The 27,017-nt window shown below is 42.6% G+C and overlaps 1 protein-coding gene across 5 annotated transcripts in view; it reads left to right on the top strand.

The window, feature by feature from the left end:
- btsz (bitesize) overlaps window positions 1-27,017 on the top strand; it is a 117,857-nt gene that overhangs the window by 68,339 nt on the left and 22,501 nt on the right. Inside the window, exon 9 of one of the 5 annotated variants that reach the window (XR_002008759.2) lies at window positions 2,182-2,227. The exons of the other annotated variants lie outside the window; for them this stretch is intronic. The gene's annotated coding sequence lies outside the window, so the exon portion shown is untranslated. The remainder of the gene's footprint in view (window positions 1-2,181; window positions 2,228-27,017) is intronic. 5 annotated transcript variants of the gene reach the window in all.

Here is a 27,017-nt window from a genome sequence, read left to right as displayed (position 1 = left end):
AGTAATGTCGAGGCAATCAAATGTATGATAGTTTTCAGGGTTGCAACAGTCAGGGAATACCGGGAATTGTCGGGGAATTTTCAAAAGTCAGGGAAAATTTGTTATATCACCCTCAGTTGCTTTCTAGAATAAGTTTGAGGTTTCGAACAACTAATGCTTGAAAACTCTTTTCGATTATGTCTTCTTAACCATCCATCATATCTACAATGGAGATATTGCATGTGTGAGGGATTTGCGATTTGACTGGTGTTTCTTATGTAAAAGTTCGCGAGAAACACGATGGTGCCACTAATTTTCTCTGAAATCAACTCCCAAGCTAAAAAAAACTCTCAAGTTGAGGCCAAAATGGAGGGGATATCCCACCCTACCCTGAGAGTCCACCTCTACATCAAGACAAACTCTCCATGCGAAGGTAGGGTGGGATATCCCCTCCATTTTGGCCTCAACTTGAGAGCTTTTTTCGAGCTTGGGAGTTGATTCCAGAGAAAACCAGTGGCACCATCGTGTTTCTCGCGAACTTTTACACAATAATAAGTAGTCAGATCGCAAATTCCTCTTACATGCATGCAACATCTTCATTGAACTTTTGTTCTCAGTTCGACCATTGAATTCGTTCGAATTTTGACCGTGCAACAAGGATCCTACGAAGAAACGTTGGCAGATTCGCCTCTCCTCCGTGACTCGGTTGGCGGCGTTGCAGCGTGATACTCGCGCGAATTACTCGCGATCGGTCCGCGATCCATTATTCATGAGCCGGGCCCCGACGCCGACCGTGACGTCACGTCGTCACGGCTCGGCGCCGAAGACTGGACGTGGACGACGATGGATGGCGCAAACGCGGCTCGAGCGGAGCGCCACCACCGGAGACGCGATAGGGGACGACTGCCCACAGGAACGGGCAGGAAATGAGAGGCGAAGGAAGGCGCCGCCACCTGCGGCACCGGCACGGGTCAACAAGTTGCAAGTTGCGAGTTGCAATTGTAGTTGCGATTCTTCGCCCCGTTAGCAGTGTAATGATCCTGTGTCCCAACGAGAGTGGGTCGGTTGTGACGTCGTTCGGACGTCATTTGTCGCTTATGTCCGAGACGGTATATTTTACACCCGCTTCCACCAGTAGGGTTCCTCAATATCCATTTGGTCTTCTTCGTCTTTAGCCTTATCTATCAATTTCCGCAGTCATTCTGCTGCTATCCTCCGAAAGATAAAGAGAGACCCTTCGCCAATCTCATGGCGACATGTGGAAATATTTACTTTCGGGGCTTCAACACATATTCAAAATTCCGCACTGCGAGCTGATTGTTGAAATTGATAGACTAAGCGAAGGGAAAGAAGATATAGGGAGTCGGAGTATGGAGCGATCCTATCGGTTGAAATGGTCGGTTCCTATAGTCAGGGTGTCTACAAGTCCGGAAATAGTACTGATTTTTTAAGGGCGGTCCGGAAGTACTGAAAAAGTGCGGAAATTCCGCCAGAAGGTCCGGAATTTTTTGTCATTTTTGTCGCATTTTAAGCGAGAAATTCAAATCTTTGAAATTCTTCGAATTTCGTCAATTGAAGGTACTGAAAAAGTACCGAATTTTTCTGTCAATAAGGCACTGAATTTCTTGGGAATGTACTGAAAAAGTACTGCAAAAGTACTGATTTTTGGCTAGCCTATTTTAGTAGACCCTCTGACTATAGACTAAGGGAGAAAATATGGATTATCTATAGGGTCTCTCGTGGGTTGCCGTTCGATAGTCTGTTACCTACCTTCATTGTTCATCATAACCAACCCCTTCCACCAGTACGGCCCCTCAATATCCATTTGGTCTTCTTTGTCTTTAGCTTTATCTATCAATTTCCGCAGTCATTCCACTGCTATCCTCCAAAAGATAAAGAGAGACCCTTCGTCAATCTCATGGCGACGTGTGGAAACATTTACTTTCGGGGCTTCAACACATATTTAAAATTCACGTACGGACAATTATAAGGCAGTAACCGTCATCACCCTTTTTTCGGCTATTAAACCACCTACCAAGTGGATGTTGATGGAACTTTAGAAAAATAATCGCATAGACAAAGCTTAAAAATGATCAATAACTCACTTTTGTTTCCAAAAGTGTCACGTAACTTCTACATTTTTTTGTGCCCCTCATTTATTATATGCTCATCTAATCGTTCTTTTTCTCTCTTTTGTTTCAGGTAAGGAAACTATAACAATTTCTATAATTCAGTACTCTCAATTCCGGTGAGTCGAGTCCTAAAACGATTTTTATTTATTATGTAGCAGGTCATCGCCCCACGTCGAAAAATGCGTATCTCCAATTGCGACGTTGCAGATCTCTGCTCGAGGTTTTTTTCTTTTAGGGAAAACCGATCAAGATCTTCTCGAAATGGATTTTTCTACGTATTCGGAGATATTCACAATTGATTTCAAGGTGCAACGTTGCAATGGGGGTGCGCTTTTTCAATTTTAGCAATAATTTTTTTTTACTTTTTAATGCACGTAACACGTCTTAGTGGGAGCTATACACAACGCGATAGCCCGTGTTTGTTACGATTTGAGTTTGTTACAGTTTTGTATACGGATTCAATTAAAATTCTCATAGGATTTGACTATTTTTTCCACGTGGCACATTAAAAAGAATAGGGTTGGATGATTTCTTGATGATCTTATCGGTATTGTACCCAGGGCCGGATTAAGGGGGTGGCCACATGGGCCGCGGCCCATGGCGGCAAAATTAGGGGGCGGCAAATTTTGCATTTTTCTTAAATGCAGGAACAAAAAAATCGGATTCAGAAAAAAATTACAAACAAGAAAAGGTGACAAAATCTCTCATTTCCTGAGAGTTTATTAATTTCTAATTTTGTCGAATTTCGGTGATACAAAAGACTGCGCACCTTTAATTAGTTGAGTTAAGAGAGAAACCAAACACGTAATTTGGCCAGGAGCGGCGCGGCGGCGCAAAGAGAAATGATGACGAGGACTTGAGATGAAAAGGAGAGGTCCTCGACGCGGCGGTCGGCATGCAACTCATATTAGCGCCTACGAGACAGCATGAATACTTCACGCATTGCGTCAAACACAGTACGGTCAACAGCGGTCGGCGCGGCGCGAAACGCACAGTGCCTACAAGACTACATGAATACTTCACGCATTGCGCCAAACACAGTGTGGCCAACGCGGCACGGCGGCGGAAGTTAAAATTATTAAACCACATTTATGTTTGTCCTTTCTTAGTTTTTTAGTCCATTTCTTACAAATGAAAGGCCTTGTCCCCACAGAGATAGGTTTACGGAACTGAACTTTCGCGCGAAGTTCCGTGAACTTTTGTTAGTAGTGTTGACAGAGCTTACGCAAAAAATGTGTCCAACCTGAGTGAGCGCGTCTTATGCACCCTTCTCCATCCGGCACGTTCACTTGATGGTTTTTATTGATGTTTCAAAATAAATGAGAAGAGGGCGGCAAAATACATGCGGCCCATGGGCGGCAAGTAGGTAAATCCGGCCATGATTGTACCTACAGCAAACTTAAAGGAGTTGTACTCCAACTTATTGGATGTAGTCCTAATGGTCGTATTTATGCTGAAAGGAATGCTATAAAGTAAAAGGATTTTGAATCAAAATGAACTATGATGCACGCAAATATGATGCTCATAGTTAATTTTGATTAAATGTACCTATTATCACGTTGCTCCTTTCAGCACCAATACGTCTGTAGGGTGGCAAGTTCTTGAATAGTCACTGAAAATCTGGTAAAGTTGGGGAATTCAGGACGACCACGAAAATCATGAAATTTCGCTGCAGAACCTCGAAAGTCTTTCTTCAGACCGAAACGTTTCATTGTTCGTCGAGAGTTTTCTCGCTTAAAAATTTCTTTCTGGAAAATAATTTTCCAAAAAAATTATGGCACCCCCCCCCCCCCCAAAAAAAAAAACCAAAAATGATAGGAAAGTGAGGGATTAAAATTTAAGTGAACTCGTCACCCTGGTTCAAATATTTCGTTCCTTGGCGTAGCTTATTCCATGGAGGCCCTGCCTGTCCTTCATCTCTTCAAAATTCCGTGAGCGGCGTAGCGGCAGTATCAAAGCCCATTAATTTCGATCGAGGCCACGATTAATTTCACGAATCCGCCCCGAAGCGTCGGCCGGTACGGTGTCCTCTCAAACGGGCCGTGACAAAAGCCAACTTGAATAGTGACCAGGCACCAGGCGAGCGGCCCGGAGAAATTAATTTTTTCGCAACTAAAATGAAGGATAGAATGAGGCCGTGCCCCGCGCGGACCCAAGGCGCGATAGCTCAGCGCTTCTTGGCCAAATCAGCTATCCTAACTCTTTTTTCTTAAGAAAGAGGCTATTGTTCGGGGCGTTTGGTACCTTCACACCCCATAAGAGGACGTCATTCTGAAAATCGGGGAGTTCAGGGCAGGTTCGCCTAGTTATCGAAGACTTTGAAAAATAAGCAAAAAGTCCGATTAAATCAATAGTGTTTTTTCTTGTCGATGTTTTTAAGACTCTGGATACTGGTTCCAAGCGACTCTTTTTTCCAGTGCATACAGAAATCTGTGTCTGAACGGAGGACCGCAAAATCCTGGGATGGCCATCGACCGATCCGACATCGACGCTGGGATTCGTCACAGCCGCGAGAAGATGCCATGGTCAGAAGCGTCGCACGGTGTCCGCGCGGCGCGGTTGCGGGCGCGTCGGGAAACAGCCCGGCTTTCCCGGGCTCCGGCCCCGGAAAATTCGGGCGATCCGCCGATCCGGCCATCTTGCTCGGGTCGACCACCGGTCATCTATTGTGTCCATTATGCAACCACTGACTCAAATCCACCGTCCATCATCGAGCCCGGCCCCGGCCACCAATACGCGCGCATGAGCGGGAAATGAGATTTCCTTCAAGGTTAAGGTAATTCCAGGGTGAAAATCAAGACCAATACGACCGTCTTCGGAAAAAGACACTTCTGCGGACTGATTATTGAAATTGATGGACAAAGCTATAGACAAAGAAGAGATAGGGAGTATGGAGCGATCCTATTGGTTGACATGGATGGTTCCTATAGACAAAGGGAGAAAATGATAGACTAACTGTTGGGTCTCTCGTGGGTTGCCGTTAGGTAGTCTACTACTTACCTCCTTTGTCCATTGCAACCACTCGCTTCCACCAATAGGATCTCTCCATATCTCTTTTGTCTCCTTTGTCTATAGCTTTGTCTATCAATTTCAATAATCAGCCCGCAGTCCACCCAAGCAAAATTCGTCGAGTCTCAAACGAAGGAACGTAACTTCATTCAAAGGTTGAGAAAATTGGCTTCAACTATACTGCCGTGCTAAGGGAAAAACGCCGTATAAACATTTGAGAGTTGCCGAATTTTCTTCGATTTCAATGTTTATTTTTCAGGAAAGTTACGGATATTTTTCCTTTTGAGATTTTCAGAAACTTTAGATGAAATTGCAAACAAAATTGTACAAAAAATTAGAAGGAAAATATTCATAAGTTTACCAGGAAATTTGCGTTTTATCAAAGGAAATTTGGCAGCGCCTGAAGGTTCATACGGCGTTCCTCCTTAGCACGGCAGTATAGCATATTTTACGAGAATCGTGCGACTTAGTAACTGAGGGGTTTTCCGGGAAAGGGACCCATGGCGAAAAATCGCGTTGGAGAAAAATGCATTTGAAGTTTCCATTACTATTTTCCGGCCACAGGCAATGACCAGACGATGTCTATGACCAGAAAGTAATTATAAAAACTTCAAATTCATTTGCTCAAACGCAATTTTTCGATATGGGTCGGCCCCTTTCCCGCAGAGTTCCTCAATTACTCAGTCGTAAGATTCTTGTTAAAGTCCAATAGTCCCCCTATTCAACAGTATCCCTTGATTCTGACCGAATCAGAGACAAGAACCTTCAATCGTTTTGATAAGGTGCAACATCAACTAGGGCTATTTTAGAAAATCTCAACTTATTTTTTCGACCATTGTAACACGCTTCTATGATTTCTGTGACACTTCATTCAGATCCGCACAAGCGTTTTCGGTCAAAACTTCAGTTTTCATCACATTGAATCCACTAGCTTCCAATATCTCAATTAAAACCTTTCTTTTCTGATAGTGCCTAGGCCCTTCTTCTCTTATACGGTCACACATCGTGATCGATGTGGTTTCGAGACATTTTTCAGTAGGGCGGGAAGTTCCGCTGTGATAAATTTCTCCGACGGGAGCTTTTATAAACCTAATGAGTCTAATGAATCCTCGTCGGAGAAGCCAGGTAGCTCGGGCGAATTTGGTGCGAGCGATTTGTATTCTTCCCAAACGGAGCTCGCGGCTCCTACGCTGAGTGATGTTATTAGCGGAACATGAGTACGCACTACGCAAGCCGCTTGCATAACGTAATCAACGTCGCGTCGAGGATAAAAGGAGGCACGAGCAAGAAGGACAAAAGCTGCAGAATCATGAAGCATCTCTTTTAGGAGAGCCCCAGCAGCGGTGCGCTGGAGTCGTTGTCCTGAGCTTCGAGGCGCCTGGCGCCTGCTCACCTGGACGGAAACAGCGGACGCTCTCCGCGATCGAGTTTTCATTGTAAAATCGTTGAAGAGCAGAACACCCCAACATTCTAAGTGCCACTAAGATTACGAAAAGCTCCTCACCGTAAAATCATGGTGTCTAGTTTTTTAAAAACTGGAAAAAACCGGGATTCATCAGGGAATGAAAATTTACCGGGAAAATCAGGGAAGCTGTTCCAGAAACCAGGAATCTCTTCTCCAACCACCGAGGGATCATTTCGTTTTCAAATTTGGCGGTCCAATCTGACGTGCGCCAAAGAAATGGCTGTTACATTAATTAAAATCAATAGTGGAAACAACGAGACTTGTAAAAGCAGCCCGAAACGGAAACGACAATCGGAAACACAGGAAAATGCTGAAACAAGGGTAAAATACAAAATACACAGGCAAGACGTTTCGGTACCTTACGGCACCATTATTAACTGCTAAAATCGATATTCATATCTGAAATTCATTCATATCTGGAAAATTTTATTCTTTTCCCCAAGAAAATCCCGGAAAAGTGGGAGAAAATTTCGGTTTTTCATCCGAGAATGAGCTCCTGAAAATCAGGGAAAAATCAGGGAATGAGCTTTGCCAAGAAAACTAGACACCATGCGTAAAATGGACCGAGTTTATCAGAAAGGAACCAACCCACATTTTTCAATAAATTGAGATAAGAATGTTTTTGAGTTCCACTAGCCGTATATTTTCTCCTGCCAAAAACTGAACGGCGAAAAACAGAAATTAGTTTGTGGGAAGAGGGGTTAAAGTTAATTTTGTACATCGAGCCTTATGCATGAATAAAACTTCAAACCTCTTTTTCTCAGTTTCAACTTAATGTGGGTTGGTTCCTTTCTGATGAACTCGGTCCAAATAGCCTAAGTGCTCCCGCTCTCTGAACTTTTTAACGTGCTCCTTAATTTTGACATCAACTTTAAGAGAAAAGTTGGTATTATTTTAAGCCCCTAGTTTGACATTAAGTAAGTGAATTTAACTCGACTCTAGGCAACATCTATTTTCGCTTAGAATATTGTCAATTTTCACTCTTCAACTATTCTGAAAATATTGTAGAGAGTAGAGACCATACATTCTAGCTGTATCATTGTCAGTTAAAGACCAGGATGTCCGCGCGCAGGGTTTGGAAGTAAAGGAAATCTACGAGAAAAAAGTTTCGATTTACAATAATTTCAGGAGTTCCACTACTGCATTGTACACAAGCTACACCCCTACTCCGACCGACTTAACCCGACTAAATTACGACGAATACGGCTTATTCGTTTCATTGCCACTTGTGGAAAAAAAAGTCCCTGATAGTCAAAACTTAAAACGCCTTCACTCCCTTGCGTACCCTGATAAAAATTGGCGATAAGAGCTGCGTTTCAAAATACCATAGGAATTCTTATAGCCGGCTAAAGAAGGCTACAGAAAATCATATAGCTGGCTGTGAGTGCGGAGAAAATCATACGGCCGGGCTATACGAAGCGATAAAAAATTATGCAGCCGGGCTATAGTTCCTATCGCCGGGCTTAACACTTTATCGCCTGGCTGTTGCTTTTTCGCCATCGATTATAAAAGGCTTTAAGAAATTGTGTAGAAATTCGTGTGCTTTGAAAATCATTAAGTTTGATACGGAACCACCTTAATATTTACAAAACACACATTATATTTTCCTTTAATATACATTTTTTTTCATTAATTAAAATGAGAATAATCTATACAGGATGTGCAAACATTTCAAAATCACGAGTTGAATAACGTTGACTCCGCCAGATTAAATAATAGAGCCTAACACAAAGCGGAGCGGCGACGCACTGGCGCCTACAAACCTAACAGGGATACTTCACGCATTGCGCAACGCGTGAAGTATCCCTGTTAGGTTTGTAGGCGCCAATGCGTGTTTCGCGCTGGCTGCCCGCCTGCCCCGGCGCTTGAAGCAACTATTCCACACCAGAGGTATTGCACAGTATCATACGAAACTGAAGGCGCTCTAATATATTAGGAATGGCAGGCATCCATCAAAAGTACGGAGCTTTTCTCGCAAAATAAATCAAGATACTACGGCCCAAAAAGAGAGCAGTATTCCAAAAACCCACTAAGTCCTAGCATCCGTAATTAGTAACGTTTAGCATACACTTTATCGCCTGGCTGTTGCTTAATCGCCATCGGCTATAAAAGGCCATAAGAAATTGTGTAGCCAGCTATAGAAGCTATTGTAAATTTTACAGCCGGCTGTAGGTCTATGGTATTTTGGAACACAGAATTTTTACCAGGGTATGCAACACGGACATCCATGGAGCCAGAATAGTTGCATCCAGGTTCCATTAGGAAATTCGTCTCGTGTTCGTCGCATTCGACACTAACCGAGGTCGCTCTGCTTGTAACAAATACAATTTCCCTCCTAACTGTTCTGGAAGTAAATGGACCGCGTTAAGCAGAAAGGAACCAAGCCACATCAGCTGTTGCCAAATTTAATCGGGCAATTTAATTTTTCACATGAAAACTGTCGTGCGGATTTTCGTGCAAATTTCAGTGAATTTTCTCCACAGTACGGCGCAAATTCCTTAGAAGTTTCAAAGAAATCCGAACAAACATTCTCTCGTAAAAAATGAAATTGCCCAGTTAAAATTGGCAATAGCCGATGTGGCTCGGTTCCTTTCTGTTAAACGCGGTCCAAATGCAATACACGCTGTACTTCTACTATGGAGTAAATACTCCCTCGACATCTGCACTTCGGAAGAAATCGGTCTCACACCAGTTAAATGGCCATTTAAACAGCGTGTACCTACCGAAAATAATAAATCCCGAAGGCATACTTATGAAAACGCCTATCTCTTCTGTGTAGTTAGAGATAGAGTCCCTTTATTTTGAGAGTCAAGACAATGTGAATCCATTTCCCATTGGTTCCCGTATTCTAGGCCTTCACAGGGTCACAAACGGGAACAAAGATTACATTTTCACCGATTGCAAAGATTATAATCTGGAATGGACCAGGGAATTACGGGTTCGGCAAGGAACAAACGGAATGAGAAAAGGAACGGAGAAAGGAATTTGGGAATGGACCGATCAAAGATTACAAAAAACGTTCAATTTCTGTAATCTTTATTCCCGTTTGTGACTCCATGAGGGGGTGTTGTCTTGACTCTCAGTATAAAGGGACTCAAGTTAGAGACAGGTACGTCGTTTCAGCCGAAAAGCTCGGTTCATTACCGGCAAGCGCCTTCTGTTTTGTCCTGCGATGCAACCGGGTGGTCTAGCGGTTCTCCGAGTAAACTCTCATCCACGTGGATCTCCTGCTTTCCGTGTCAGCATGGGTGTCACGTCCACCGCGTACACGCTCCTCGGGGGAGGAGGAGGGGGGAGGGGGTGTAAGTGGGTCAGGTAATTATATCTGTTTATTCAGTTTATTAGTAGGTATTCGCGCACTAGGCTGCCTCCTTATCACGGCTCCTCGTCAAGTTCATTATGCCCGATTATACTTGCGTAATTTTACCCGCATAATTTAATGAGAGAAACCCTCGGCCCGTGCCGCCGGGGCACTGTCCTCATGGTAATGGTTAAATGGTAATGGTTTAATTAGCTTAATTTCGTGCTCCAGCTCGCGAGCTTTCCGCGCGGCTTCGCCCACTTCCGGTGTCAACCAGAAATAAGGCGCATATTTGGACGTATTTCTGCCAAACGGAACTATATGCAATACTAGGGGGCTACGCCCCCTGGCCGCTACGCGGCCCAACCCCGTGAAGGCGCTCCGCGCCATCAATGGGCCGCTTCGCGGCCCTATTTTTACCCTCCTATCAGTGTTAGTTTTATTTTTCCCCTAAAAAATTACGATATGAGGTATACTTTAATTTTAAACTTTACTTAAAATTACTTTAAAATTAAAAGGACGCGTTTTGGAATGACTGCTTGATGAAATATTGCAGTAAAACAATGAACAATGATAGTCAGGTAATAATTAAGATTCATGAGTCGGGGATCGATCCCACATTGAGTTCATTGTGGACGCACTCGACGTCTTAGACGACTCGGCCACCGCTCTACTTGAGGATTACGGCGCGATTCTTGTGGAGATAAGTGTAGAGCTGATGCGCAGGCTACACAGCTACTGCGCAACCTCCTTGACCACTGCGCATCCTCCCGCGCATAGCGGTAGCAGCACCGGAGCATTCAGTAAACTCACTCACTTTTATAACGTGATTTTAAAAAAACCTGGGTCCTTTTTCCAAAATCTGATTAGAGCGGGCTCATCTAGGGCCTATTACCTGTCGATTTACGCAAGAATCATGGAAATCGGCCCGGTAGAACGCTCAAACGAACTATGACAAAAAGTATAAATTTACATTGTTTAAATGGGAGAATTCGCAACTTTACCACGTAATATAAAAAAACCTGGGCCACATTTTGAAAATCTGAAAAGAGTTGGCTTATCTAGACACAATTGCCCGTCGATAGCCGCAAAAATCATGAAAATCGGCCCGGTAGAACGCTGGAACTAAGCGTCACCAGTTTCGCAAAATTAGGAGGTCTTGAAGCTTATAGTATAGATGACGTGAGCCCTGTTAAGCACATATTCTCATGGGTCTCAGGGCTCATGTCTTAATGCACATAGTTCCGTTTGATAGAAATACGTCCATTTGTGAGATGAGACTCTCTCGAGTGAGGCGACTATTCGGCGATGGGTTAACCAAGTAGCGTGGGTCACAAAATTGGCTTTTAGAAAAGGCATGAATCAAAGCACAAAGCTTCGTGGTTTCTCCTCGAAATTCCACCCGGAAAACGAATCACACAACGAAAAGTCTGAAAATCAACTAACAATACTGCCGTGCCAAGGAAAAACGCCGTATGAACCTGCAGACGTTGCCAAATTTCCTTTGATAAAATACAAATTCGCAGAGAAATTTGTAAATATTTTTCCTTCAATTTTTCAGATAATTTCACTCGCAGCTAGATCTAAATCATCTGCAAAGTTCAAGAGAAAATATTCATCAATATTCTAAAAAATGATAATTTTATCGGAGGAAATTTGGCATTTCTCGAATGTTCATACGGCGTTCTTCCTTATCACGGCAGAATAAGCTTTAAGTGTCCTCTATTAACATTGGTTAAATGGCAAAAATATAAATTACGTCTTTTGATAATCGAAATCCTTTTGATCTGTGTTTGAAAGACTTCTTAATATCTTGTTCAGGAGTCGATTTCAAAAGTTCCCGTTGTGTGAATTTTTCTTTGTAGGCTTTTGAACAGAAAACACGTGACGTTTTCTTTTACTTCAGACCTTGCCTAGTGACCCATTAATCTGCCGTGTGAAAGAGATACAGCCAACGAAGTAGATTTTTTTTGTTTTGTTTTTTCAGATAAAGTCGTAAGAAAATCAAGTTGAGCACATCCCAAAAATGTCTAAAATATAATCCATAGACACAAGGAAGAAAAGCAAAAATCGTGAGATAAGTGGGGAAAAAAACTAAGGTTTTCTACACTATTTGATGTTTTTGGGTGCGAGTCGCATATCCAAGCTCTGGAATCAATAGGTTTATAATTTTCATAAACCTTGCAGCCTCGTGAGATTACGTGCAATATTTCACGATTTTTAATTGTGCGCCAGCCTGTTGCACTGTGCATACACTGATGAGCACAGCCGTTCAATTATGTCAGTTCTCTTCCTGAGAGTAGTCAAAGTTCGTTGACATCAGTGTTCCCATAGAGGTCATGCAAAGATAGAAATTTTTCTGCGTTCATTTCGGTTTTCCTCTTCAGCAGTTTACATGTCCGTCAATCAAAATTTCCAAACAAAAAATTGACATTCGGTTCAAAATATAGTCCATTGATGTTGGTTTACTTTTAAAGTTCAGGCGCACCCAAGGTTCGATTTTAAGTTTTTAAGGACATGCAGCCATGTTTCTGAAAAAGTATATTCGGAGGTTAGCATGCCGAAATGCCTCTCTATCCGTGGTTTTTTTTATTTTTATCGTCTAAAATTATGACATGCATCGATAAACGATGGTTTTGGAGAATTTTGCGATCCGAACCGCAATGGAGATGTATTATGTGTGAGGAATTTGCGATTCGACTACTGATTCTTATGTAAAAGTTTGCGAGTAACACGATGGTGCCACTGGGTTTCTCTGAAATTACTCCCAAGCTCAAAAAAAAACTCTCAAGTTGAAGCCAAAATGGAGGGGATATCCCACACTATCCTGAGAGTCCACTTTTACATCAAGAAAAACTCTCTATGCAAAGTTCGGGAGCAAATACATTAGCAGGGTTGCCGTGTTTTCAGTTGTGGAGTCCCCAAATAAAAGTGGCAGCCCTGTCAATGTATTTGCTCCCGATCTTTGCACAGAGAGTTTGTCTTGATGTAGAGGTGGACTTTCAGGATAGCGTGGGATATCCCCTCCATTTTGGCCTCAACTTGAGAGCTTTTTTTGAGCTTGGGAGTTGATTTTAGGGAAAACCAGTGGCACTATCGTGTCTCTCGCGAACTTTTACATAAGAATCTCTGGTAAAATCGCAAATTCCTCACACATGCAACATCTCCATTATTCCCCCACCCTAAGCCTCAAAAATCCATTTGATGGGCAGATGTGGAACTAAAAATCTTTGCGCCCCTGGCAACGCTGGACTCCCGCCCCAGTTTCCCGGCGGGGGTGGCTTAGGTATAAATTACGCTATTGTTGTTGGACTATTATATAACATTTTTACGTTTTATCTCATGTCTCCTGTATTTTTTAATGAGAAAGAACCAATTGAACTGCCATTCGACTGAATGCACATGAAATAGGTAGTGTAGTTTTTGTTGGGGAAAAAATTCCAGGTCATCGGCCCCTCTTTTAGTCTCGAAAAAAATCCGTCCTGGGAAACCTGAATTTATCTTGCAGCATTCTTCTCGATAAAATTTGAAGCGTTGTGCATAGCCGGCCTTCGACTGTGGATTCGAAGGCCTTGAAAGGAAAACCTACTCTGATTCCGAACTTGTCGGGACCACTTTCAATTATCTATACAGAATAGAATTAAATTAACTCTGATGGATAATTGGCGGAGCCTTGCAAGTCTAATCATTGGATAGACAGTTTCCGGCCGGGGCTAGTGTCGATACAAAAATGATCGAGTGAGTTTCACGGTTAACGTGATTTTATCTGCTAACCTCGCGTGGCGTTCGAGGTGACGCCAAGCCGCAAGACATTCTGGGCCTGTTTTAATGGAAATCGTCTCACCCGGAACGAAATTTATGCTGAAAACCAGAAAAGTCGCGCTACAGTTATGAGGTGAATCCATTTCCTAAAAAAAGAGGGTGTGCTAGTGGTCACCAGACCGTCAAGTTATACAGGATCGTTCAGAGTTGCAGGGTCCGACTGAACGAACGTGTTACTTGAGTCGAACAATTTAAATCTTCCCCAAAGCAATGTCTCCATCCATTCTGTAATTGTCTCGCGAACAGTTTTGGTCGTGACATTATTATGAAGACATCTCACACTTCTCAATATGTAATATCAAGGAGCTTTTTCCTCGGAAAACTCTCCCCCGTGTTAAAACGTTTCGTTGATCGATCGACTGACGTATCGCGTGTACTTTCACCGTGGGTCCGCTTTTAAATCCTTAATCCAAAATGCACGCTTGAGGTCCATTATCGACAGACATTCCGAGGGGCTTAGGGCGTTTCGGTTTATTGTAGCGGCTCATCAAAAATTCCTGACACCCTCAGTAAGGCCTCCACCAAATATTAAGTCTTGAAGTATTTTTAGGATTTGACGCATTTCTAATTTTTGTCTCATGATCACTGATACACGAAATGTTGACCAATCCTTTTCACAAGTAATGAGGTATAGCTAGCTATATACCTTTGATGACCAACCTGCCAGAAGTGTCACACATTTTGAAAAGCTTCCGGGAGCATTCTCAGGAACTTTCCTGCTTCGAGGTATTCCTGGCAATGACTTTCCCGGGCAAAATACGCCTCGGGAAACGTCGATAGGAAAATATCCACACGTGCATGCACTCACATACTGTAATTCCCCTTCAAAATAAACTTACTAACCAACCCAAGCAAACTAACCATCCAATCCTTTTTTCTGAAAAGCCACCGGGGACGCTCTCAGGAACTTTCCCGCGCCGAGGTTTTCCTGGCAATCTACTTTCCCGGGAAACTTTGATCCCAGCACAAATGCAAGAGCGAAGGATCACAGATATGGCACCCGCTCTGCCATGCTAAGGAAAAACGTCGTATGAACTTTCGAAAATTGCCAAATTTCTCCGGATAAATACGTATTTTTGAGAAAAGTTATTCGTATTTCTACTTGACATTTTCAGATATTTTAGATGAAAATGCGAATAAAATTGGCTGAAAAATTTAACGAAAAACTTTCCCAATGGAGATGTTGCATGTGTGAGGAATTTGCGATTTGACCGTTGATTCTTCAGTAAAAGTTCGCGAGAAACACGATGGTGCCACTGGTTTTCTCTGAAATCAACTCTCAAGCTCAAAAAAAGCTCTCAAAGTGAGGCCAAAATGGAGGGGATATCCCACCCTACCCTGAGAGTCCACCTCTACATCAAAACAAACTCTCCATGCAAAGATAGGGAGCAAATACATCAGCAGGGTTGCCGTGTTTTCAGTTTTGGTCCCCAAACCAAGTGGCAGCCCTGTTAATGTATTTGCTCCCTATCTTTGCATGGAGAGTTTGTCTTGATGTAGACGTGGACTCTCAGGGCAGGGTGATATATTCCCTCCATTTTGGTCTCAACTTGAGAGCTTTTTTAAGCCTACGAGTTGGTTTCAGAGAAAATACAGAGAGCAAATACATTGGCAGGGTTGCCACTTTATTTGGGGACTCCAAAACTGAAAACACGGCATCACTGCTAATGTATTTGCTCCCTATCTTTGCATGGAGTGTTCGTTTTGATGTAGAGGTGGACTCTCAGGGTAGGGTGATATATTCCCTCCATTTTGGCCTCAACTTGAGAGCTTTTCTTGAGCTTGGGAGTTGATTTCAGAGGAAACCAGTGGCACCATCGTATTTCTCGCGAACTTTTACACAAAAATCAGTAGTCAAATCGCGAAATTCCTTACACATGCAACATCTCCATTCTCAGAGAAAATTCTGGTTTTATTGAAGTAAATCTGGCAACGTCCATAGGCTCTTACGGCGTTTTTCCCGACCACGGCAGCGCTCTTCGCTCGGCGCCAGTCGTTGCAACTAGTTTTTAGAGGTTAGACTGTGCGCCGCGGAAATGCGACGAGTAGAAAGTGAGCTGCGAGTCCCAAGAACCGCAGGAGCGGGAGCGCGAGCCGCAATCAGATCAGCTCACCTGCTTCTGCTCCCGGGCACCTTTCACTCATGCTCGTGTTGTGCCCCGCGCCCGCGCCCAGCCGTCTAGAAACTCTCAAAACTTTGGGTCCGTTCACCCACTCCGCTGCACCTTTATTGGATGGCGTCAATGGCAGCGTATGGGTGACAGGCTCAGCTCATTTTGGCCACGAATCCAGTCGGTACCTCTATCCAGAGATGGAAAATTTCATGAAATTTATTCGAGTGAAATTTCACGCGTGAAACACGAAATTTATTGAAACTTTTGGGGATACATTCAGGAGGCTAAGAAACGCTGAGAAACAGTGATTCTAAATTTTGAAATTGAATAAGGACAGTGGAAGAGTTTGCTCGGAGTAGAGCGTCCTCGAAAAATATTTACTTTGAGCAAAACTCATTTGCAGTTTTGAGAAGCGTAGTTGGGCCTATAAATCCGTTTAGGGGCGTCGGATGGACATAAAAACACGACGGTGTAACTCCAAAGAAGCATAACTGATTTTCAAAACTAAAGACCAATTGTACAACACGCTCATCTCCAGGCAAACTCTTCAACTCAGGAAATTTGGAAATGGAAAATTTATGAACATTTTGATCAGAGAATACCGCCCTCCTTCAACAGTTTTTGGTTTGAGAGGGGCGATCCATTTGAAGTCCACGACTGAGCCCGTTCTCATTATACTGGCTCCTGAAGTCCCGAGAAGAGCGCCTTCAACCAGGATACTAGGCTTAATGGCCCACAGTCGAGCACGAATAGTTATCTGCTAGCTCCTGAATTCCCGAGAAAAGTGCCTTCAACTAGGAGACTAGGCATAATGGCCCACAGTCGAGCGCGAGTAGTTATCTGCTAGCTCCTGAAGTCTCGAGAAGAGCGCCTTCAACTAGGATACTAGGCATAATGGCCCATAGTCGAGCGCGAATAGTTATCTACCTCAACTTTTCGCTTTTGCCGCGAGCTATATCATGGGGTTTTCTGGCGCTGCCGGCAATGCCCATCGCTGTTTCGCTCCGATGATCGCGTCTCGCTCGGGCGTTCGTCCGTCGAATGCAGTGAATTCATCACTGCAATTTGCCTCGCCCATGACATTGGCACCGACTCGCCTCACAAACTGAAACTCCACGGTTTACAAATCGCTCTCGAGGCTCGGGAAAAATAATCGAGCGCGGCTTATTTCTTCTAACAGGTGTCTTATGCGGCTTCCTCTCGCACTCAATCTAAATAAATCGCACTCTCGGCCACTTAAAATTGTAATGGAATCAGGCAAATTTCCTCTAATTTTGACAATAGAGAATTTGCAGGTGTCTGGAATGATCCTGCTACGAAAACTGAGAAATCGGATTTCTTTGGTTTCTAAATTGGACAATTATTGGAGAAAACATGACGAAATAACGTAATCTGCTGAAATACATGTTTTTAAATGGAAAATGCCGCCAGATGACGTTATTAGGCGGCACATTTTCTCACTTTTAAATCTATTTTTCTCTATTCTCCCGTGCCAGAAAAAAATTATAAAAAATACTGCGAACTCAGCTCATTAGGCACCCTCAGATGAAGCAATAAAATCTTTGTATGCAAATTCTTCATTGTAATGTGGAATCAGGTAAAATTTCCTTTACTTTTGACACTTTAAAAAATAAAAAATCATATCGTACTCAGCTTACAAGGGGTATAATTTTGCATCATTTGACGTGAATAACACCCTAAATTTTCAAGTATTAACTCCGCAGGACCAGTTTAAAGTGTAAAGGCATAAAACGGAGAATTTCTTCAGAAAATATAACATGTTGTAAGAAGTAATTGTTAGGATTACTTTCATGAGGACATTTTTCACTAGTATAATCCGTGGTGTAAGGACCGAAAAAAGCTGAGGTATAGGGATTTCTCACGGAGCGAAAAATCTTCAGAAAATCTGCATAATTAACCGAGAATTTCTTCTCTATTCGATCCAAGACCATCTTTGATGTAAATTTTCGATGATCTGCGGGGACTCAGCGCTACAAAATCGTACAAAATATGAAGAAAAAATTGTTCCGAACCCCATAATCTAACTTCCATTCGATCCATGTTTGAAGGTATTGGACCAGAAAATGTTCTTCATTGTGGCTATCATGGCCAACTGAACTGGACGAATAGGGAGTTCTGATTTCATGAGACCTTTACCCTTCTACTCAGCGTTGAAGTCTCCAAGCTTTCCTGGATGTTTCTCGGCTCATTGAGGGTGTTGAACAAGGAAATGTTTGGACAGGTGTTGGAAAAGGAAATGAAATTTTTCACCATGGCCGTGGTAGAACATTTAATCCCCCCCTCACCCAGAAGGAAGCGGAAAGAAAGTCCAGCCTTTATCAAGGATTCGCATCCGAAAATTAGTAAAAATTTGGAAAATATCAGGGAATACAGAAGTTTAAGACTTCAAAACACTATGATTTAATCGCAAATAAAACTTTTCGAAAAATTCAAAGATAAAAATCGATGAATTTTTCAGGAAATGATCCCTTAGTTAGTATCACGCAACAGCCCGATTTAACGAAAAAATACAAGAAAACAACACTTAAAACTGTTTTTATCATGTCTTAGCCTGATACACCCATGTTTTTAACTTTATTTTTAACCTATATTTTCAACGTACTTTAACATTTTCAACGTTATCCAATCAATGAGTGTCTCAGCCACAGCGATTTGGCAACGTCCGAACGCCTATACGTTGTTTTTCCCAAACGCGACGCAAGCGGAAAAAAAAGGCCTGCTACCCGAGCGGACTAGTCCGTACCGGTTGCAGGAAAGTTCCTGTGAATATAGCGCTATAGAGGGTTACCGGGGTTGACGACTGTAATAGTACCTGTGAATTTGATGGTCACTATGCCGGAGTGGACAACTGCGAATGTCTCGCTACGCCGACCGTCCTACTCATTCACCACTCCAGAGAGGTCCGCTGTGAATACCGGAACTCCCGGTCGTTCATGCGGGCTTATTCGTTCGTTAGATCAGACCAAGACGAATTTTGTAGCAGAGCTAGACTGATGTAATCACAGTACCGAATTTCTTTTTCTTCCCCCCCCCCCCTTCTCAGCCCTGCTGCTCCAGGGATCCTCAGGTTTTCCCTGTGCATTAGACCAGTTATTATTCGTTGAGAAAGCTCTTGTTCCTATATAGGAATAAGAGTTTATTAGTTCTTCAGGTTCGCATCCGTTTTAGCAATTTCGTACTTCCCGTTCATGCGCAGTTCATGATGTAAGTCAGAAACCCAAAAAAGTCCCGCAATCAAGATCTGGTGCTCCTGTATCAGTTTCTGTTTGATTTTGATAGTTTTTCCGAAAGATGAGAGTTTTTTAAAAGAGCTGTCAGGCGTCAAAGCTGTTCAAAAGCTCAAAGATGTGTGTGTTTATCAGTCATTGAACACCGTCATGAATTTTCTACCAATTTTCAAAATTCGTCACCCTTTAGTTACTTATTAACTAAATAAATAAATAAGCAAAAAATGGGGGGAAATAATTGTTTCATGTAACACATTTGCTTTGAAGTTAACGTGCATCACGCGTTTGTCGATGTCAGTATTTTCTCTCTTTGGATTTCAGCCTTTCAATAAATCAGTGGGACTTAATAGTTGCGTTACTAATGTCGTGAATGTGTAATGAAATGCCAGTATTCTTAAAAATTCAAATTGCGGATTTTATCATTGATTGATTTCTAAATGAGTGACCAAATAACAAATATACAAGCATTATAAAACCATCGATTCCATTAAAAATGAATGAATGCAAATAAAAATTGAATATTAGTTACATTAAATTCCTCACTGTTGTCCAGCTATGCGTAACTCAAATGGTAAATATTCTCGCGTTGTACTTGATATATGTATAAAGTAGGTGTGCACTTGTTTGCAGGTGTGATGGGGCAAAAACAATAAAGATCCAAGATACGAAAAATTGAATGATTCTGTGAAGCAAAATGTGAGAAATGAAATAAGAAAGATAAAAATGTGAGTAATAATGTATGAGTGACGAATTCTGAAAATCTAGAATATTCGAGGGCCTAAAATGGCCTAATAAACACACTCACCTTGACAATACACTTAATCCTTAACTGCCTACAGCTCTCGTAGAATCGTCTCAGATTTCTTCAAATACATCAACATCGTACACAAAAACAAAACAGAAAATAACACAGTGTTCACACAGATATTAATATTCCAACTGAAACTTGGAAAGCAGTTAAAACGGTCAGAACGGTTGGAAGTCAAACACCAATATGGCGCGCGGTGGTAAGTGGACAAAGACCACGCCAACGGTAATTAGTTGGCCGGACAGACATGCGGAAATGCGGACCAACGCGGGGTTGAGCCCTGATCCTTCTGTGCCGACGGGGGTCGATGCGTCCGGTATCCACGGGGTGGACTTTCCCCGTTCGTTGGCGCCGACCAGCCGCTCGTCATTACTGAAGTTACGGTATTCATCTCAGACCCGAACAGCCGGGTTCCACAGGCGACCTGAGTACGGGGTTGACAACCAGGAGTCACCTGGGTCTTTATCAGACAGTCGTTCCTCAAGCTCGTACCTCAAATTCACCGAGCAGGTCCGCTCACGTAGCGGACCACTTTTTTTTCCGTGAGTGTGCTTGCACAAACTCTTCTAGTCCCCGACCCTGGGCGTGGCGCGTCGGCGCGACATACCCACTGTACGACCGCGGGTCGCGGTCAGTGAGCTACAAAAACCCCCCTACTCCACCCCTCTCGCCCCCCATGGTGAACCCCCCCTCGCCCGCCCCTTTCGGGACCGCCTTTCCGTTTCGCCGTGGAACCGCTTCCTCCGGCCTGCGGCCCCGGCCGTCTCTCGCGACGCTTTGTGTTCATTTCACTCTTGTTTTTCGCCCCCCTTTCCCCCGCGGGAGGGGGCACTGGATCCCATTTCCCCGGCCGAAGGGGCAGGGGGGCTGCAACGGTGCATTGTCGCTTGTGCTCGCTGCAGCCGCGAAGGAGAACGCCGCGGTCGGCGATCGGTCCAATTCGATGCCTCGAAATTCGAGTTGCAGCGCTTCGGTTGCAGCAAGTTTATCGATTAGAATTGACGATTATTTGGGTCTAGTTGGATTTGTTTTTCTTAACGCATTAGCCGACGCACAATGGATCGAGTCATAGGAGAAGTCGGACAAAATTTGGAAACTGTAAACGCTTATAACTCCGTTTGCACAAGACTTTGGAGTTCTAAAAGTCGCTCCAGTGGTTTTCTCGTGACATTTTCTGCAAGAAACACCCCTTATAGTTTAAAATTTGACGAAATGAACTTAAAAATTTGCAGTGTTAGTCGGAAAATTCATGTCCGACCTTTCTGATTGACTCGATCCACTGTGCGACGGGAACTTGAAAGTGGGCGCCTCTGTTGTAAACAAAGAAAGCTATGGTATTCCTATGATTCACTGAAATCTTCGGGAAAATTTCAGAGCACCATGAAAGCATCTTTTTACCAATTTTTTCCCCCTTTGACTTCCAAGCTCATGGCCTGATCTTATTCGCACGTCGCTCCGTATAAGCTGATGTGAGGGTCTCATATCAGTAAACAACGACTGAAAACATACTTCTCCCGTAGTTTTCGTAGGATTTCTTTTCATTCAGGAAATTAAGATTTTTTGTTTCGTTTCTTTTTTCCCTGAGGCTGAAGCCCGTAGAGCCTGTTCAGCAGAAAAGCTCTTTTTTAAATTTTATTTTTCACCTAAAATTATTTTTCTTCAGATTCATGCATTTTATAACATCTATAAGCTTCTGCCCGTTATTTTTATTTTCCATCTAATTTCCTCATTCAAGAGTATCTGATTGTGTCGTGCTAGGAAGTAATCATCGCCATATTTTCTCCCTCCCTCCCCCCCCCCCCAAAAAAAAAAAAAAAAAAAACTCGTCATCTTCTGGGACCTACAATTGCGAGTTAAAAGTAAATCATATTTTCTAAATAACAGACACGATACCGCATAGTGAACTTACTGTGATTGATACTGCATTTGAGTTAGAAAGTGATGTAAGCATAGTTATATTATGCGACATTGGTAAATTTTTCTAAGTAATTAAGACGCTAAAAATACAGCTGCGTCTTTTTACATCATTCCTCAGCTCTGAATGCATGAATGACGTTTTTTCTATGTGCGAGTTTATATCTTCCTAGTAAAGCTGGTTCAAATCATCGCGATAAGTTACCCCACAAATCATGCATTTTTAAATTAGCTCAGGATTTTTTACTTTTTTCATTTTTTTTTTCATTTGCATTTGGCAGTTTGTCGTGAGGTTGAGATAATTGCTCCTGATTGTGTGGGTGAGGGTGCTCATGGATGCTCAACGGGGCGTGTTAGGTAACCGTACTGCCGTGCTAAGGAAGAACTCCGTATGAACATTCGAGAGTTGCCAAATTTCCTTCGATAAAATGTTTATTTTTCAGGAAAGTTATTAATATTTTTCCTTTAAATTTTCAGAATCTTTAGGAAAAATTGAGAACTAAATTATCTGTAAAATTGGGAGGAAAATATTCATAAATTCACTAGGAAATAAGCGTTTTATGGAAGGAAATTTGGCAACGCCTGAAGGTTCATACGGCGTTTTTCCTTAGAAAGGCAGTGTACCGGATGGCCGGGTGCGCGGATTCGGATGGCTGCCAGCCTGTGACGTCATGGACTCCCTGCATTCACTGACGCACTCAAGAGCCGGGGGAAATGTGGCGCGAAGCTGTCTACCACCAGGTCTCTCCGACTGGAAAAATGCGTCAGAACCGTAGCGTATGTCTACCATATTTTGCGACCGGGACTACGGGAAGGAATTGAATCGGGACATGCGAAAACCGCTTTTGTCCATTTTTCCAGTCGTCAGGTTTTTTGAGTTTATAATCCTTTTTGAAGTTGGATGCAACCACGAAAGTGGCGTTAATACTCGTCTCCAGGTTACCGTAATCCCAAAACGAGTCCTTCCATCACCTTTATGGTTGTATCGACTCTCTAAAAGTATTATTAACCAAAAAATAACTGAAGATTGGAAAAATGGACGCTAGCGGTTTTCGCACGTCCCAATTCAATTTATCTTTAAGAAAGCGAGTTTTTTTTTCCTTTTTCTTTTTCTTCGATACTTGTCGCAGAATTGAAGTAAATGAGCAGCGGCCAAAATGTGATCCTGTGAGCTCACAATGCAACATCAATTAAATATGTTGAACCTCAAGAGATTAATAAAGCTCAGAATTTGAATTTCAAACTTATGATGTAGGATTTCGGTGCCTCATGATCGGGGTGTTAGGGCAACCCCCAAACACAGCCGTCTTTAGACTTTTTCTGTTTATAAAAGTTATTTTCTTAAATTCTCAAGAATGTTTAACCCTTGGCCACCCATCCCCCAATCTCCCATGAGCAATGTTTGACTCTAGGCAGTAGGCACCCCTCCTTTCAAGAAAATTTCTCTTAGGAAGCACGAAGTTATTGGACTACACCTAGCAATTTGAAACTATTTTTTCTGGCTTATTTTAGAGGCAACTTAAGTGTTAATAATTTTTTATGGAGATGGGCGCTTTTGTGGGTAGTCAAAACTAGTAGCTCTTTAATTCCAAAATGTAGTCGATATGAATGACAGAGCATAATTGCTGTGACTTGTAACTTTCGAAAAATCACCTAACAGAAAAATTAGGATTTTTTTTTTTTTTGGGGGGGGGGTAATTTGTAGGGGCCACGTTGGCGCAGAGCCTTCATTTTTTAGGCGCCAGGGCCGATTTTTAGACGCATTTGGCGCGTTGGCGCCTGTGAGTTTCGAACACTGATGAAATCTGCGAGGAAATCCAAAAACGGCCGGGAAATCATAGACTCATCATATACGGAGCTTATGGTTAACGAGAAGAGACAGCAGTGGAACAATACGTGAACATAATTCTATCGGAGGCAGATAATTATGTAAATTGTCCGTTAATCAATTCACTGGGCGAATACGGTAACGTAACGACATAGGAAATACAAGAGCGATGGCTCTGCTTCGTCCCTTTGTCATGTCGTCGCTCCTCCGACGTAAGGGCGTATCTCAATTTCCGCGTGAGCCCTGAAAAGCATGGAGTTAAATGGAAAACAGGGCTCACTTGGAGATTGAGATACGCTCTAACGTCAGAGGGACGACGATGTGAGTATCCGGCTTAAGCTTCGAGCTTCAAGGATCACGCTGTAGCGCGCGGATTAGTGGCCCATTCATTGTCGTCGCGAGGGAAAAATAAAACTAAATATTTTCCTTTCATTGGCTTCTCTATCTTTCAGTTTGGTGACTCAAGCTCGTAAGCACGTGCCTCCATCGACATACTTCAAAATATTGTCTGCAAATTAAAATATAAAGAAAACGGAGAGAAACTAATAAGGTTTCGAGGATTTCTTCATTAACAATTCCCTGTTTCTCCCCGTAATATTATGCTTTTTCTTAACCTTCAAATTCCCGAATTCCCTGACTTTCCCTCTCGAAAAAGTGAAAACTAAACGTGCAAAAGATTTCTTACTATCAAAAGAATTATTTATATGATAATGATTGTGTTTCTTTCCTTCAAAACTCTCCGAACTGTCTCTATGCCGTTCGATCATTTAATTCATGAATTTGCGACTCAGAGACCCTATGACTTCAGCACTTCACATTCCTCTGGGAAAGTTGGAATGCAACAGCGGTTGACGATAATTGTGACTACATGCACGGTCTATTGTTTGCTTTAATCAAGGGTAAACGGAAGGACAGGAACATCTCATTAAATGCAAATAAATTTTACCGACGACGGTTCGGTGCTAGTTCGGAGCGGCCCTGCGATCCTCTGCACGCAAGATGTTTTCACGAAGAATGGTCATTTTTCCGCCCTCCGTTGTTCTACACCCGGAAGAGCAATCATTGTAGAAGTGCCGGAAATCACGCACCTCAACTAATGTGTTTCAAAACTTATTTATCTATTTTATCTATACGAATGGGCGACAAGCATGACTTTCATTATTCGAAATTTTCACAGAAAATTCTTTGAATAAGGGATTCGCTGAAACTTTCAATAAAATACGTGGAAACAAGTTTCTGTGGAAAAAATGAAGAGTGATGAGATGTCGGCTGCGTGCCGTATTTCGACGAAAAATAACGTATTTCGATTTGAGAGTGTCTAGCATCAGGATTTTCACGATCATATCAGGATTTGAGGTCAATCAGGATTTAATCCCGATTCCATTAAGATTTGAGAAAAAATCGGTCGGGAAATCAGGTTTTGAGAAAAGTCGGCCGTCCGCTTATTTTCCGATAATTATTCGTTATCCGTCCGTTACTTTTTCTCCGCAAAAAATCAGGATTTGATCAGGATTCGGAAAAATTATGAAATCAGGATTTAGCAGTCAAAAATCAGGAAAAAGCAGGAAGAATCAGGATTTCCCAAAATGAAACAAAACCAGACACCCTGTCTCTGGTCTAGACGCTTCTTTTGTTTCCAGGTGGCAGGTGTTGCCTACATTCATCCCTCTCGAGACCCTAAGCCCGGGCACGGGTCCATGGGGCCATGTGGCCTCGAGACTTGGAGACAAGCGGACTCGGGAACTGGTCGGGGTCTGGGGGTAAGGTGGGCGAGTACAACGGACAAGACGTCGGATCGCGTACGACCTCCGATGGTGGGCAGAGGAATTTGTTTCGCTGCCAGAGCTTTGTGCTTCGTACAAGAAAAGGGCCCACTCTCGGAGAGTCCGGACAAGTTGAGCCCCGAGACACCACGGACGCGACATCACAAGCGTAATTGAATTCGTCGAAAAAGTCGACTCGATGCTGAAACCTAGGCGCAAGGTTTTCAGGATTTCTTCAAGGTAGATTTACACAGGTATGGAAAAGTTGAAAATTTCCCATGAGCCTCAGTACGTGTCACATGACCTCGTGACGTAGGTTAAGGGGCCCGTTTTTTAATTAAATTACAATCAAATTAACATTCAAACGTTTGTGCGTTTAAACGCTAAAATTAATATAGTATAACCAAAATTGTGCAAAAAATCCCACAAAATTTTGACAAACGATAAACCGAACATAATAAATCAAAATAATCAAAACATCCAAAATGGCTGACGTTAAGGGGCCGCTGGAGAGCCAATCAGAGGCCAGTTGTTTAGTTCTGTCCATACCTGTGTAAATCTACCTTGGGATTTCTTCGTTTTCTAATTCTGCACCTTCCTTGACTTATTTTGCTTTCATCAATTTCCAAAATTTCTGAATTCCCTGACTTATCATGACTTGAAGGGTTGGTACAGTAAAAAATAACCGGGAAATATCAGAGAATTTTAAAAAGCTAGGGACAGCTAGAGTACCTGTATAGCGAGAGTATGGACAGATGCGAAACTCTGAAAATCCATCAGGCCTTCACCGATGCTCCTGCGAATAAAGTTAGGGCCCAGAAATGCAGCCAACCTATGAATCTCAATTATCCAGAACGATTTACTAATACTATTGTTCCGAACCGTCGTTTAGAAAGCACGTATTTGACTCAGTTTTTGCATAAATTTACTCATTTTTGCGGAAGAACGCTCATTTCTGTACATTCTTGGCCATCTTGGTTAGAGTTAGAATTTGCAAACTCTGCAGGTTGACCGTGAAATTTTGTGTGGTATAGAGGTTGGTTAGAGGGATGGCTGCACTTTTGGACCCTAAAAAGACCTCCATGGAGCGATCTGTCCATACTCTCGCTATACAGGTACTCTAGGGACAGCCTGGAAAATGTCAGGGAAAATGACGAAAGTTTTCCCTGACTTTCCCCGACCGTCGGTCAAAATCTGCAATTGAATTTTTTTACTTCCTTGCTCTCTCTATATGGGCCGTGGAAGTATAATTTTATCCTGAAATAAAGAGAGAAAAATTAACTTTTCCTAATTTATATACTTTTCAGATCACCTATGAAGTGAAACATTTTGGCATATCCTAAACGGCTCCCTTTATTCGCGAAATTAATCTAGTGAACAGACTTGTACTCTCCTCGTTCTGTTGAGAATTCTTTAATCGAACCGGGATGTGCGAAACTCGCTAATGTCCATTTTCCCGGTCTTCGGTTTTTTTGAGTTGATAATGTTGTATCAACTCTTTAAAAATATTATCAACTTAAAGAAACTGGAGACTGGAAAAATCGACTTAAGCGGTTTTTGCACGTCCCGATACAATCGCAATCAAACGAATCTCACCGTTAACTGTGACGAGCAATTCTTTTTTCAAAGTCAAC

Source organism: Bemisia tabaci, chromosome 3 (genome assembly GCF_918797505.1).
Source record: "Bemisia tabaci chromosome 3, PGI_BMITA_v3".
In the NCBI taxonomy this organism is placed as follows: domain Eukaryota; kingdom Metazoa; phylum Arthropoda; class Insecta; order Hemiptera; family Aleyrodidae; genus Bemisia; species Bemisia tabaci.
This window is presented reverse-complemented; position numbering and strand designations above follow the sequence as displayed.